This window comes from Nymphalis io, chromosome 9, assembly GCF_905147045.1.
Source record: "Nymphalis io chromosome 9, ilAglIoxx1.1, whole genome shotgun sequence".
NCBI classification, from domain to species: domain Eukaryota; kingdom Metazoa; phylum Arthropoda; class Insecta; order Lepidoptera; family Nymphalidae; genus Nymphalis; species Nymphalis io.
Genome location: NC_065896.1, coordinates 1,498,009 through 1,510,418, shown reverse-complemented (window position 1 = coordinate 1,510,418; position 12,410 = coordinate 1,498,009). Strand labels below are relative to the sequence as shown.

Here is a 12,410-nt window from a genome sequence, read left to right as displayed (position 1 = left end):
ATACACAGCCGTATAAATTATACAGCGATGTTGCAGCGTCGTCCACCGCTATAGGGGATTGAGTTCGTTTCCATTGTTCTCGATAGAGCTGAATGCTGTTCATTATTAATACAGCTTGAATTCGAGCACTTTGAATTATAAATTGGTGTAATAATTTGAAATAAAAGTCATTCATTCATACATTGGTTTCTCATAATACTATTTATATTGGTTTTGTAAGCTTATAAATGACCACTAGTCCGTATTTGTGTATGAACGTGAATGTGGTGAGCGAGTCAGTGTAAATACACCCAAAAAGGCCCGCACTATTGCTGGCAGCGCATTAATAATATCAGTATGTTTATAGATTGAGGTTACTTATTGGCTAATTTGCTCTCCTGCATTTTTTTTGTTTTTAAAATATAGGTAGGCGTACAACTGCCTCGTTGGTCAAGTGGCTTGATATAAGGCTGCAGACTCGGAGGTCCTGGGTTCAATTCCCAGGTCGGGCCAATAAAAAAAAAGTTATTGGATTTTTCTATCAGAAAATTCTCAGCACCAGCCCGGATTCTGGAAGATGGATGTGTGTACACTCCCGTGCCTCGGAAAGCACGTAAAGCCGTTGGTCCTGCGCCTGAACTCTTTCCGATCGTGTCGGATTGCCGTCCCATCGGATTATGAGAGTTAGGGAATAGAGAGTGCACCTGTGTTTGCGCACACACTTGTGCACTATAATATCTCCTGCGTCGTTGGCTAATCTCACTTGAGATTGGCCGCCGTGGCCGAAATCGGTCTGGAGGACATTATTATTATTATTATTAGGCGTACAAGAAAATGAGTCACCTGATGGTAAGTTGTCACCAATACCCATAGACATTGGCATTGTAAGAAATGTAAACCATTGCTCACATCGCCAATGCGCCACCAACCTTGGGCACTAAGATGCTATGTCCCTTATGCCTGTAATTACACTAGCTCACTCACCCTTCAAACCGGAACACAACAATACCAAGTACTGCTGTTTTGCAGTAGAATATCTGGTGAATGGGTAGTACCTACCCAGACGAGCTTGCACAAAGCCACCAGTAGTAGTATTTTTAAATAAGCCTCACACAAACTAAATAAATACACACTATAACCAATCAAATACCTTCACCTTTTTAAGGCCTTAACTGTTAAATAAAATACTTTAACTCTATTAAGAGCCAGACGGCACCAGAAATCAAATATGGCGGACAATAGTCAATAAATCAAAGACTGTTTTAGTCGGATTTCTATATCTTTTAGAAATTAATAAACATTGAATTAAAACGAGTAAATTTTTATTTGGACATAAAAATATAAATGAATTCATAATACCTCAAGATACTAGGAAATTTATTAAGGTAATAACAATTCGAAAAGAGTAATACGATCTGAAAGTATCAAAATTGAAAGTTCGAATTTTATGACATACTTGTCGCCATTTCTACAACCGACGCGATATTGAATTTCGATCGTATTCACGTCATCCTTTCCACTTTCTGTTTCCACGATACAATCACATACGATTTTTATGCTAAAAAAACCCGTGTCATCGAACAGTGTGCACTAGATCACCTTACTCATAGGCATTAAACGGTCAATATGCATTCGTGTGTGAGCTGGTCTTTGTGTGTGTCTTGTTAGTGTGCAGGGCCCTTGTGGACGGTGTAATGCAGTAAATGTGCATTACGTAATCATATTTCTATAAGAATTTTAACCAGGAAGTGTTAACATGCTTATTTTTCTTTAGAGTGAAAATGAATTAATTTTTTGAACACCTATCACAAAATAAGAGTTATGTTTCGTATTTCTAACTACGTTAAATCATGCAAGCGTGTCTTAACAATTGTGAGCACAATTTTAATATCACTAAGCTCGATTATTAACTAAACAATTTTTAATAAAATAGTCACTGTTAGGGAGATGCTTTTCCGTGTTCTTGGCAGTAAACATTAAAACTCAATATATTATGAATAACATAGTAAAAATTTTAAAACGGAATTATTTTCTTATTCGGAAGGTTTAATGCAGTTTATTCACTTGAATTACTTGGTGATAGGGTTATGTGAAAGCCCATCTCGGTTGGTATCACCCACTCGTCATATAATCTACCGCTATCGTTGTATTCTGGTTTGAAGGGTAAGTAAGCCAGTGTAACTGCAGGCACAACGGACATATCTTAGTTCTCAAGGTTGGTGGCGCATTGGCGATATCTCATATCGCACAGTTCATAATTTAGATTAATAATATCGCCATTGTGTATGAGTAAATCATACCATTTATATAGTATGAGAATAATTACATTTGCTTTTTTTATTTCTTTCAGACTAATTGATGTATAATCAATTTATGCTTGTAAAAAAGCTGAATAGTGTGAGTGAGTCAGTGTATAGACATAAAGGTAATATAGTTAAATTGGATAAAATAAAAGAGAGTAACATTATTTATGTAAAGCTTAACGTAATTAATTTAATATTTGTTTGCTCATTTACCTTAATCTCAAAAACTTAGCGACTTAGAAAGCAATTCCACTTAAAATAATTCAATGATTAATGACAATGATTATAAAAGGATATAAATTTCTGAAACACGCGACAGAATATTTACTAGTACAATAAAATTAACCAATTAATATTTTTTACACTGTGCATAACACATTCTCAGTCAAATGGAGCGTGGACATTGAAACCATACTAGGTTTGTATTACAGTACGAGTGGCACTCAAGAACGCCGGTTGCTTATTTAATAGCCAACACGAATCACGGTATCAAAATTTTAAAATTAGAACGAAAAAAAAACAACAATTTTAATTCATTAAATATTCGTAATTGGAAACATACTAATTTGGTGATTTTTAAATTTATGAACAAAAGAAAACATTGTTAAATAATTAATAAACAAAACATAACGTTGTTCGAAATTTTTAAATGGAATTGAATTATTCAAAAAAAAGTTTGTTGTTTTTTTTTAAGTGTGTAGTGTGCCAGGATTTTCGTTTTTAATTGGGGACAGTGTTAACATGAAAATATATATGTGTACATGAAAATATATATCTCGGTTTGTGTTTATGTATGTGTGAGGCTTGCGGTAATAGAATTAGATTTAATTTAATTAGCTTTGCGGTCTTGTCTTTACTTGTAAATTGGATATTTTTTATTAGCGTTGTGTATATATTTTGATCAACGTATATTATTATAATAATATGTTAACGTTGTAAAAGTGCTACAAAGGAAATATGTAAGAGATTTTTATATTATTACCATAGATAAATTCAAAGACAATACAAACCTCATGGGAAATTTTCTGATGTGAATTAATTACAAATTCCGTTGCTATCTATGAATCTAATTGGTTTTAATTAATTTAGCTATTGCTTCACCTTCCATTTATACAAAACACCATATCCCTTAGGAAATGGAAATGGATGAGAATCGCTTAAATTTTTTTAAGTCTGCAATTTGCTTGGACATTTATCATTCATACTTATTATCATTCCTTTAGACTCTAATATTAAATATAATTCTTGTTCTGCGTACAAATGCATATACATATCTAATATAAATATTATAATCTTTTAACTACATTGGCAGAGTAATTTTTAAATTTTTTGATTATCTTATTCTTATTACAATGAAATCAATTTATATATTTTAATTTATATTTGGAATAATGGAACGTCTTATTTAAATTGTTCATATATTATGTTATTGCAACAAAGTTTTTTTTTTAAAAGTTAAATTATATCATAATAAATATAAGTATTATATATTATAAAAAAGAGACATTCATCACAATGAAATGGGCGTAACGTATAATTGTGTTATGACTGTGTTTATAAACCTGTTTTATCGCACTGGTTATAACATTTTGCATGTTGTGTTATATCTGTTGTTTTACTGGTGGTAGGGCTTTGTGCAAGCTCATCTGTGTAGGTACCACCCACTCATCAGATATTCTACCGCAAAACAGCAGTAATTGGTATTGTTATGTTCCGGTTTGAAGGGTGAGTGAGCCAGTATAATTACAGGCACAAGGGACATAACATCTTAGTCCCCAGGTTGGAGGTGCATTGGCGATGTAAGCGATGGTTAACATTTCTTACAATGTCGATGGGCGTTGGTGACCACTTACCATCAAGTGGCCCATATGCTCGTCCACCTTCCTCCATCCTATTCTATAAAAAAACTGTCTGTCTTTTGATTTTAGTGAAGCTATTATTTTTAATAGTAAATTATTTTACATAGGCTAGGTAAAAACTGTCGAACAGTCTTAAGCTCAACAGCTGTTTTCCTTGGCTTAGCCATGGGTGCTGTGCCACGTGTTCTGTAAGATGTAAGCTCTGGGTAGCTACACACAATTCTTGACATTCTTGACACAAATGTCGCGACACGAATTCTTTAAGAACTCGCTTCATATTTCACTCGTATAACGTTGATAGCAGATTTACGGTGATAATTAAAATAATATGATATGATAAAATTTATTTATAAATCGATTCTTTTAGGCGGTATCTTTGTACAAGCTCGTCTATGCAGGTACCACTCATTCATATATTCTACCGCCAAACAGCAATACTTTTTGTTACAGTTGTAAGGAATGGTTATTTGACATTCAATAATCAAGTTTGACGGTATATTGAATATTAGTTTTGACTTTGACATATTTGAAATATATAGGTACCTCGTTCCACAACGTGTAGGTAAGAAAGAAATTTGAAAAAATATATATTTTTGCAACTTATTTGTATCATTCTCGTTAGCATATCAAAGTAATTAATATGTTCGGGTATGTAGAGGTAAGACTAATCAAAACATTAATATCTATTTTAATACGAGATAAAATACACAAGAATCATAAAAATTGCGTGTTAAATATGACTTTTAACGATGTAGTCTCATAAACCAATAGCTAATGGCTTAATTGAGTGAATCAGTATTGAAAGGTCTCCTTGAATTAAAATTGTAATCTTGTTAGCGGGACCTAGAAACTGTGTTTTATTAGCTCGTTACTATTCGTTACTTCGTAGCGGAGTACAAAATGAAATACACGTTATTTTATAATTAAATTTCTATAAATAATCAATAGAAGAGCCGATATGGCTCGGTGGTTAGAACGCGTGAATCTTAACAAATGATTGTGGGTTCAAACTTAATTACTGCGCCGTATGTGTATCGACCAACTGTCGTTAGAGCAGCGTGGTGTAATAAGCTCCTAAACTTCTCATCAAAAGGGAGAGGAGGCGTTAGCACGGTATTGAGATATTATATAAGTCAGTTTGTATATTTTGACGCGCCTTTCTTGACGAACCGTTATCATCGCGAAACATGTCGAGCATTTCTCGTTAAATAGTCAACAGAAGTTTAAACGAATTATATAATAATAATAGCATAAATCAAGTAATTTTAAGCCCAAGGTTTCTTGTTATCGCAATTATTAAAAAAAAAAACATACTTAAATGGTATATGATATTTACTCGGGTTATTCTGGAATTTCATTCTTAATATCCACCACTTAATATCAAGTGGCCCACCTGCCAGTGGGTCACCGCCACAAAAAGACGTTGGTATTGTAAGAAATATTAACCATTCCTTATTTTATCTTTCAATGCGCCACCAACCTTGGGAACTAAGATGTTATGTCCCTTGTGCCATTAGTGACACTGACTCACCCTTCAAATTGGAGCACAAAAATACTAAGCTTTGCTGCTCGATGGTAAAATATATTATGAGTGGGTGGTAGATACCCAGGCAGGCTTGAACAAAACCCTACCACCAAGTAGAAGTAAACTGAATGTTTTTAGTAATAGCAATCATATATATATAAAGTATTTCTAACACATATTATAAATAAATTTTAACTTTTTTGTACTGTTTCTCCTGTAATGATGCAAATTTCACATCACTCCGTGCTCGCAATATACTTAAAATGGGGTACAAAATTTTCTTCACTTATTAATAATACATAGATTATAACATTACATTCAAAATCAAATATATTCATATTAGTCACAAGTAAATTTATTACAGTAATTTTGAATCGCAACGTAACATAGTTATTTTGAATGTTAAATTTCATTTGAGAAAATGAGTAACGATTTGTTTCTTGCCAGTCTATTCACGTAAAATATATGTAAATTCCAAGAGGCGGTAGATCAACAATAATTTAATTATCTTAAGTTACGCTTAAAAGTCTCTCTAAGTGCTTCGTACCAAATAGAAAGCATCTAGTTTTAACAAATTGAATCTCCAAATAACAATGCTTAAGAAATTTCATACGTAAAAATAAAACTGTGCCGTTAGTTCCGCAATTCACAAGAACAGTACTGTTGTAATTAATATCTCATTAGCTAACGTTTTAGATGAATATAATGCTTCACTAAACAATCTTATTACTTTTTATAGGATAAGTAACACGCCAACTTAATCACGCAACAATATGCAATTTACATTTCGTTTGCAGTTGATTGAAAGTAATCAATGACGTAAGTAATGGCAGAATTTTACTGGTGGTAGGGCTTTGTGCAAGCTTGTTGGCTAGGTACCACCATCAGATATTCCACCGCAAAACAGCAGTACTTTGTATTGTTGTGTTCCGGTTTAAATAGTGTGTGAGCCAGTGTAATTACAGGCACAAGGGACAAAACATCTTAGTTCTCAAGGTTGGTGACTCATTGGCGATGTAAGCGATGGTTAACATTTCTTACAATGCCAATGTCTATGGGCGTTGGTGACCACTTACCATCAGGTGGCCCATATGCTCGTCCGCCTACCTATATAAAAAAAGATAAAGGAATCCCTTAAGTGTATATTATATTCACTTATCACTTAAGTTTAAAAAGGAAGACGCGAAGTTTCTCGCAAAATTGAATATAATTTTCTTCTTTAATTTTCCTTTTTGTTTTATTACTTTAGTACTTGGAATATTCTTATAATTTATTTCAATTATCCAATTTCTTTTCATACTGTAATTCACCGCTGTGTATCTGCTTTATTTTTGTTCAGTTTATCTATACTGATAAAATTTTACGTTTTTTTTGTAAAGCCTTACTGAATAAATTACTAATCCAATATGCATAATACTTATATCAGAATATCAAGCGCGTTTCAGAAGTTTTAGTATATAATATTATATTATAAGTTACTGTGCAGTAAATATTATATTATAAGTAACTGTGTTTCGTTCGCTGTTTCACCCGCTATTTTATACTATTGACGTGACAAGCGTGAATTTCATCTTAGAAGTTAAATAAGCTATTTTAAAATGTCACGGAACGTTCTCTTTTCCATTATTTATTATATAATAGTTAATAAGCAACGAAAATGAAAGTTTTTTAAATTCTAAAACTCGACCAAAGTGCCGTCTAAGGACTAAGCGTGACGGAAAAACCCGATTTTTTTTTCTGACCTGAATCAGTGTTCGAACCCAGAACCATGGAATCTGTAGTATGCTAGACGAACGAGTAATTTCAATAGAATATAATTTAGTATGTATTACATCTAAGAGAGCAATATTTATTTATATCCCATAAAAATTAGACTTTATTATTTAAACCGAGAAAAAATATAATATATTATGCATTCAAAAGAAAAAAAAAAGTTTGTGGTTTTAACTTTAGTTCATAAACATCGTTGCTGAGAACGGGAAATAAAATTACCGTACCGTAACAGCTTGTGAATGTCCCACTGCTGGGCTAAAGGCCTCCTCTCCTCTTTTTGAGGAGAAGGTTTGGAGCTTATTCCACCACGCTGCTCCAATGCGGGTTGGTAGAATTCACATGTGGCAGAATTTCAGTGAAATTAGACACATGCAGGTTTCCTCACGATGTTTTCCTTCACCGTAAAGCACGAGATGAATTATAATCACAAATTAAGCACGTGAAAATTCGGTGGTGCTTGCCCGGGTTTGAACCCACGATCATCGGTTAAGATTCACGCGTTCTTACCACAGGGCCATCTCGGCTTTTAAATAAAATTAATTATACGTAATTGTTTCAGAATTTTCATTCAGCCGCTGCAGCAGCTGGACGTCGACTTTTTTTCATAGGAGCTTTTTCAAACGTAAGTTTTATTTATTTATTTATTAATCCTTTATTGCACACACTTTACAAACATTTAGTAAAGGCAAAGTATGCAAAGGCGGCCTTATCACTTATAGTGATCTCTTCCAGGTAACCTCTGTTTTATTTTGTTATATAAATTTTTTACGTGATTTTTATTAGCTGCACTTGACATAACTAACGAGGGCGTTCAGGTTCCTTCCTTGTATATAAATCACTCTGATTTAAACATGTTTCTAAGATTCGCATCTTAAAATTTTATAAGGTATTTTGTGATTATAATTATATTAATTTTCTTGGTGATGGGGATCTTTATAAATCCGTCTGGGTAGGTACCACTCATCATATACTCCACTGTTAAACACCAGTACTTAGTTTGTCTGAATGTTGATGGCGTATTCACGATATAAGGGTGGTTAATATTTCATAAAGTACCAATGTCTATGGAATGGTAGTGACAAGTTACCACCTGGTTGCTTATATTCTGCTTACCTATTTTAAATTAAACGAAATACCAACGGTCTGATTATACAAAAGATTATAGAAAGCTATTTGGGTTTGGGTTTATTCGTCCTAAGTCCCTTATTACATTATCACAAGCGCATTTTCGACTATTACGTTACATTATTTTTGCTAAATGTAATACATTCATGGAGCCGATATGGCGAAGTGTATAGAAGACGTGAATCTTAACTGATGCGATTCGTTAAAACTAATATGCTACTCTATTAAATTAACAAAGGTAATTAAGTTACTAATTTAGCTATGTTTTTTTTTTTTTTTTTTATAGAATAGGAAGGCGGACGAGCATATGGGCCACCTGATGGTAAGTGGTCACCAACGCTCTTAGACATTGGCATTGTAAGAAATGTCAACCATCGCTTACATATCCAATGCGCCACCAACCTTGGGAACTAAGATTTTATGTCCCTTGTGCCTGTAATTACACTGGCTCACTCACCCTTCAAACCGGAACACAACAATATCAAGTATTGCTGTTTTGCGGTAGAATATCTGATGAGTGGGTGGTACCTACCCAGACGAGCTTGCACAAAGCCCTACCACCAGTTTGTACTCATAATATTACATAATCCTTTCCTTTGTTGAGGCCGACCTTAACTAATTTTAATTATTGAGAAGCCGTTTCTGTTTGCGGTTCAGCCAAGACGCTGTTTAAGTATCTCACATAAAATTTAAATTGAGACTTAAGTAACGTATTTTGTTAATAGTACTCGCTCTTGGAAAGTTTCACTTATAATAAGAAAGACATATTCTCTCTTCGTTGCGAGACGTACTTCTGAATTTTCTTGTGGTTAATGTATTTTTATAATTCATCTCGTCCTTTGCGGTAAAAGAAAACATCCTGAATAAACCTGCATATGTCTAATTCGATTGAAATTCTATCACATGTGTATCGAACGGTCGATGGAATAACGTGTTGGAAAAATAATCCAAGCCTTCTTAGATGATGAGGAATCTTTAGCACAGTAGTAGAACATTTATTTGCTGTTACTTTAATACGCCTGCCCGAGTACTATAGTTAAAAAGCGATTTGTTTTGATAACGGATAGTGCAATTGTCTCCAAGGCGTAATTCAGACGCTACCAGCTCGCTACAAACGGATGAAAAGATCAAATTGACAATAATAAACGAAAAGATTTAAACATTCTTTTTTTTAAATATATATATCAACAGCAAATTATTGTCCACTGCTGAACATAGGCCTCGGTGCCCGCCACCTTCTTAAGGTCATCGGTCCACCTGGCTGGTTAATATAACAGTAACTAATTCATAAACATTGATAACGTTAGAAAATCATTATATTATTTCACAAATGAAATCTAATTCAAGCCGACAAGGCCTTACAAAGGATGAAAGCTAAAGATCAAAGATGATGTATCTTCGTATTATTATCTTCGATTTATATTCGTGTATCGAGTTATGTCTTAATTGTGTTTATAATACATCTCGTGCTCGAAAAATATCGTGAGGAAACCTGCATGTGTCGATTGAAATTCCGCAACATGTGTATCTTATAAACTGTGTTGGAAAGGCGTTGTGGAATAAGATAAACTTAGACCAGCACCGGGACATTCATAAATTAAATATAAGTTACTTTACATTAATTTATAATATTAAGTACAAAACATTGACAATGTCAGGAATGCGGTTAATGGCCAGACCACTTACGATCAGGTGGCATATTTGCTCGTTTACCGTCATGCTATTAATATAATATTAAAAATACTTCAACTTATGTGCGGTTACAAAAATAACTTTTATATTTAACCAACGCTAATGTACATACTATTTATAATATTACGGAATTAAATAATTAATACTGTTTGAATCTATTCATACAAGTAATAATACATACCTAATTATATATCTCGTAACAGCCCACAGTTCCACTGCTGGCCTAAGGCCTCCTCTCCTTATTTTGAGGAGAAGCTTAGAAGCTTATTCCACCATGCTGCTCCTGCTGGGTCGGTGGAATACACATGTGGCAGAATTTCGGTGAAATTAGACACATGCAGGTTTTATCACGATGTTTTCCTTCACCGTAAAGCACGAGATGAATTATAATCACAAATCACAAATTAAGCACATAAAAATTCAATATTGCTTGCTCGGGTTTGAACCCATAATCATCGGTTAAGATTCACGCGTTCTTACCACTGGGTCATCTCGGTCCATATATACATATAATATTTAAAAGAAAAAAAATTCAAAATGCCCTATCCGCATTATTCAAAACAATTCTAAACAAAGTGTTATTGGCGCCATTGCTTTTTTATACGTACCATTAGAGCAAGGTAAATACAGACATAAAAGGCATTACGTCTCGTATAAACATTATAAGAGCCATTGAAGTCTGTATCCGAAAACAGAGATCGCGATCACGCTCATTCGTAAACACACAACACATAAAACATTACAGCTTTGTTACTCCACACACGTTCAAATACAATATAATATTAACAAAATGAAATGTATGAGTGTGTGAATTTGTGGCGTTTGTGATTCTTTATGCTTAATTTAGAAAGTTATTACGTCGTTTCTATAATAAACGTTAGACTACGCAGATCTTGTGGTATCGTCTTCGTAAGTCTGGTGGTAGGGCTTTGTGCAAGCTCGTCTGGGTAGGTACCACCCACTCATCAGATATTCTACCACAAAACAGCAGTACTTGGTATTATTGTGTTCCGGTTTGAAGGGTGAGTGAGCCGGTGTAATTTTTACAGGCAATTATTACAGGCAAAAGACATAACATCTTAGTTCCCAAGGTTGGTGGCGCATTGGTGATGTAAGCGATGGTTAACATTTCTTACAATGCTAATGTCTATGAATGTTGGTGACCACTTACCAACAGGTGGCCCATATGCTCGTCCGCCTTTTTGTACTATATAAAAAAAGGAGCCACCGCTTAAATTGGTATAAAACCAATTAGTTCGAAGTTAGTTCTTACAGAATAGAACTAAACTTTTTAAGTCTTTTTTGTGCTATTTTTTTTTTAAATTAAATTAATAATAAAAGGTTAATGATGAGTCTGTATTTAAGCTATGACAGACGGATGTCATGATTTAACCATATATGTCTAGATGGAAGATATGCTGAGCTGTATGAATCATTTAAAATTTTGGGTCAGTTAGTGTGACAACACAAACCTTTGACTTAAACAATTATTAAATATTTTTGGTCAGTCATAATAACTTTATTCGGTTATATTATTAATTATTAGATAAACATATTTTTGAGATTAAATTGAGTGATTAAGGATTTATATTATTCGGAGAGGTTTTTTTTATTTTATTTCGAAGATTTCACAGTGAAAATGTAGTATTCATAATCTAACCAAAGTTATTATATGAATTTTCAGTCTAGGTCATTCTTACTATGTATGTATGTAATATTTGTTATCATTATGAAACTTCTCATATTTCTAGACTTCCATACTAATATTAATAATTATTATAAGAGATAAGGTTTGATTTTTCGTATATTTGTTTGTTATGGATAAACTCAAAAACTACTAAATCTATTTTAAAAATTCTTTCACCTAAAGAGAGATTCATTATCAGCGAGTAACATAGGTTATATTTCATTTTCAAAAAAAATTATAGATCCCTATGAAAATTGCAAGAATGTAACCCAAGACATCAAATGTGTCTACTAAGATAGATAATTGGTTAACCTGTACGAAGTCGAATTGGGCCGATAGTTTCTTTTATAAAACATTAAAAAAATGTACTTTGTACTTCGTTCAAAGTTCATTCTTAAGTTCAAAGTTATTGTACTCACGCTTTAATTGAATTACGCTGAGTGGCTGCACTTGACCACTGGAAGACA

The 12,410-nt window shown here is 33.3% G+C and overlaps 1 protein-coding gene across 2 annotated transcripts in view; it reads left to right on the top strand.

The window, feature by feature from the left end:
* Nucleotides 1–2,718: 2,718 nt before the first annotated feature.
* Nucleotides 2,719–12,410, top strand: part of LOC126770978 (guanine nucleotide-binding protein subunit gamma-e) — a 39,574-nt gene continuing 29,882 nt past the window's right edge. Inside the window, exons 1-2 of one of the 2 annotated variants that reach the window (XM_050490618.1) lie at nucleotides 2,719–2,768; nucleotides 7,999–8,061. The gene's annotated coding sequence lies outside the window, so the exon portion shown is untranslated. Of the gene's footprint in view, nucleotides 2,769–3,107; nucleotides 3,242–7,998; nucleotides 8,062–12,410 lie in introns of those variants that run through there. The other variant, XM_050490617.1, reaches the window with a different exon arrangement.